Raw genomic sequence first — 4,415 nt, 5'->3', positions numbered from 1 at the left:
GTGTTGTAAGGTTGTGGCTGAGTATATAGGGCCTGATTCAGAGCCGTTCGCTATTTGTGGTCGTTCGTTCAAAAACAAGGGGTGGCTATTCAAATGATCCGTTCGCAAATTGCAGTCTGTTCCCACCTCTAAGTCTGAACGAGCGAGCAAAACATACGCTTGTTTTTTTGATAAAAACGCCCCCTGGCCGCACGCACCATACGTCATGTCCGCTATTTATTAGATTAATCGAGTACATCGTACAGCGTATGAACTGCTCGCTATTCTTGTGGTTGGTGTTTTCAACCGCTATTTTGCGAGCAGTTCTGAGTTAAAAAAAACCAAGTGACGTGGTCAATGACGCTGCTGTATTAATTATGCACTCCCTTAAAACGCCCGTTTTGACCTTTAAGCACGCCTGCGTTCGGATCTCCACTCCCCGTTTTCAAGCACCTTCCCCTGTTACCACCCACATATGCCTCATTCTGTCACTCAAAATAGCAGGCCCTCGCTATATTGCGTACCAACGATTTTCGGCCGCACTGACTGGTTCGCGCATGCGTACTAAAAACCGTACGCATGCGCAGATGTGCGAACATCGCTCAGAACGAGCGTACTGCCGCTAGCGAGTGGCTCTGAATGAGGGCCATAATCCCTCTAGAGAATGAATGCTCACTGTCATTAACCTATCTCTTTGTGTCTCTTTTTTCCTGGATATGTTTTTGTCATGTTCTATAGCAGATTCCCTAAGTGCATCTACAGTGATTCCTCTCCAGTTAGGTAGAGAGGTTTGCACCCTGGTCTTTATATTATCTTTGAGACCATCCATTAGTACCGTAACAGCTACCTCCCTGTGGTGTACATCATCCTTTATCTCTGATATCCCTGTATACTGGGTTATTGTTAGCAGCGCTCTGGTGAAATACTCTGCTTCAGATTCACTATCTTTTTGTTTAATAGTGAAGATTTTGCTCCAGTTCACTACCACTGGAAAGTATATGGCCAACTGTGTGATCATTCGCTTGATGTTTACCTGTTTATCCTCATCCATTAAGGATTCATCCTCCTGCAATATACAATCCGCAATAAACTTTTGTACATCAGTATTGGAAGGAAGACAGGCCCTTAACACCACTCGCCACTCTTTATTAGTTGGCTCATGAGCATTACCTAAATCTTTAACAAATTTCTGACATTTGGCCAACTCTTTCCTAGGATCTGGGAAGTCTGACATAATTGAGTGCAATTCTGCTCTTGTCCATGGACAATGCATTGCTACATTCCTGATGGGAACTATACCATCTATGTCCGGTTTCCAATTGGGAACTGCTATTGTACGGACATTATGTATACCTACCACATCACTATGTTCAGGATTAATTACTTTACTTATTGTTTCGGTACTATGGATGTTACCTCTTCTACCACGTTCTCCACTGCTCTCACCAATTTCAACCGCTGCCCCTGCTGATAGGATCGCTCCCTTTCCTTGTCTCTGTGGAACATCTAGCATATGAACAGCATGGGTAATTGCTGAAATTTCAGTGGGTTCATCATCTTGTACAACATTTTCCTTAAGGTGGATTAATAAAGGATATAAGTTACTTGTTACAATTTTTTTGTGTTTGGTATCGGCTGTACTTTCACCTGCTGCCGCATAGGGCGGCGGAGGTGCGCATTTGCTCTCTTCTTTATGCGTGGTAACACTACCTTGCGTGGGTATGCTACCTTGCGGTGTGCTACCTTGTAGCATGACTACGCTACCTTGCGGTGCGCTACCTTGCGGCGTGAGTACGCTACTTTGCAGCACGCTGCTTTGCGCACTCTATTTTGCCACGTGTTCCCCTCGTGCAGCCACAGCTTTAAACAGTCATTGTACTTTACCATTTTCTTCAATGATTTGACTAAACATATATCTCTAACATTACTTAATACCTCGAAATCGAAAACTACCAACCTTGGGAAATGGTTTCATATATCCTGTGGTCATCTTGACCCATATGTCGCAATACGCTGTAGCGTACGTGCCATACTTCACATGCATTATATACCTTGCTGATCCAACTGGCCCATCCATAAGCGGCACCTCATCGACCATTTCTAATGTTTGCTTAGCACCCATCTGGTGCTTCACAACTTTCACTAGACACTTCGACCAGTGGACGAATCTTACAAGCTGCGTCCACTCAATTCCTCCCGCTGTGCACAACCGACCGCTAAGTGTGATTGTTAGCGTACACAACAAGGAGCAGAATAGCGCCTATGCAATTATTCTGCCTTCCGGACAAATTACCAAGCTTTGTCCGCTCGCTTCCTACTTCGAGTAGTCTCTAACTGGTAGCATTTAAGTATTCCATTAACATTTAACCTTGCCAGCGATTTTCTCCCACAACCCCCAAGTCACAGTCACGGTTCATGCAACCATGCAGTCTGATCGCATTGCCCAGAGACACTAAACTTATCAATGGACTTTATGATTACTTTTGGGGGTTCGGCCGAAAAACAACCTGTTATACCTTTATATTACTGGACGATACTTTTTAGGGCTTGGTCATGTATTGTGTTTTAGTCACAAGTGATTCTTTATAAGTGGCCATGGGAAACCTTATTTGAAAATGCATGTGCATTATAATATCAATGCAGGGAAATAGCAGTAATTCAACCATTTAAATGTATATATCTCTGATATGTATTTTTTCCAAGTATAAAACAGTATTGTAAGGTGCAGTCAGGGAGATTATTAGATTCTTCAAGGAGTCAGGGAGATTGCTACTATTTAAGAGAGTCTCCCTGACAATTAGGCAAGTATGTGTTAAAGATGTGTCTGGAACTGTTTGTACCTGAAATGTCATGATTTATAATTCAGACTAATGCTGGGTGCACACGGGGCGATCTGTTCAGCGAACAATATTGCTGAACTATCTCCCTTGAAATTCCTGGTGTGCTGGATGAACGATATTGTTCATCCACATACCAAAGAGATCACCAATGATGAACGACCAACGATGGCAAACCCCCATGGAAAAATGCACAATAGATTGGCATACATGCATGCCCGATGGACGATATCGTTATCATCTACCGGGAGCGCACATCGTTGGTTGTTCATTGCATACACATGGAACGATATATCATTGAACAATATCGTTATCATTCATATTGTAACGATATATTGTACCATGTGTATGCACCTTAATACCACAGGCCATCATTCAGAGTTGGACGTAAGTGCATATTGTTCCTTTTTTTGGCAGTAACCTGCTATATTATTAGTCTGCGCGTCTTTTTGTGATGCGTGTCTTTTTTTTCCTGCCAAGTTGCATCTGTGACTCCCTACAACAAGGGGCAGGGACAAGCGTTAGAGGAGACATGTAGAAACGACCAGAGTATAGCAATGTTGATGCAAAATGCTCTTATATTTAGCGATCCCGCTAGGCTATTATAGCGGGGCGCCGTGCTCTGCCTGATATTGAAATGCTACCATGTGCCCTGCCCTTATGACATCACCCTGCTGAAACAGCCGGCCGACTGCTGTCCCCACCTGCGGGCTGCAGTGTCCCGCGGGTGGGAAAAGTTATGGTGAAATAGTCACCATCGGGTGAATAAGTGCGCAATGCATCTTTTCACTCTGCAGGGTTAGCTTTGGGGCTGCCCAGCATATCCGTGAGTGCTGGGCATGCCCCCAGCAGCGACAAAAAGAGGGTGCATCTTAAGGACACGCCCCATTTTGAGTGGCTAACTCAACCACCCAGTGGATAACCGTCAAGACCAGGGCCTTATTAACCCATGGCCGGGCCCCTAGGCTTTTAGGTATTTCAGACCCCCTTTGGCACTTCAGTCTTTTACCCCTCTATAGTTGACAGCCTGACCCTGGTACGGTAGGTACTAGGCTGCAGTATATAGCCCTATAACCATTTTGTGGGTCTCCTGAAGAATTCTATTCACAATTATTTATATTTTTATTGTGCAAGTAGAACTTCTCAGGAAAGCAATTTTGGGGGGTATAATTGTGCAATACTGTAATATTTTGAAGTGAATACATTTTTTCTATTTATTTAAAAATACATAATTTATGGATAATTATGGATAATTGTTTAAATATAAGAGAATTATATAACTTCTTCCATATTGCAGTGAAACTATCTTATTAATAGAGGTTATATAAGAGAATCAATTAATTGTAATTTATGTGGGGGTGTTAATACGAAATAAATAAATGAAAAGAAAATAGAAGGTGAAACAAAATTCTTATATATTTGTTTGGGCTATCCTTGCTCTGCACTAGGTGGTGGTTCCGGAATCCTCTAAAATCCTGCGGAATCTCCTGTCCCTGTGTGTGCTGAGGTCTGGAGAAAAGAGAACTACTTCCAGGTAATGGCGGTGACAGCAGCTGTGATGGCAGCAGTCACGTGTCCTCTCATGGAGGTGTAACAACC

Source organism: Taudactylus pleione, unplaced genomic scaffold (genome assembly GCF_031769625.1).
Source record: "Taudactylus pleione unplaced genomic scaffold, aTauple2 ptg000064l, whole genome shotgun sequence".
NCBI lineage: Eukaryota > Metazoa > Chordata > Amphibia > Anura > Myobatrachidae > Taudactylus > Taudactylus pleione.
This window is presented reverse-complemented; position numbering follows the sequence as displayed.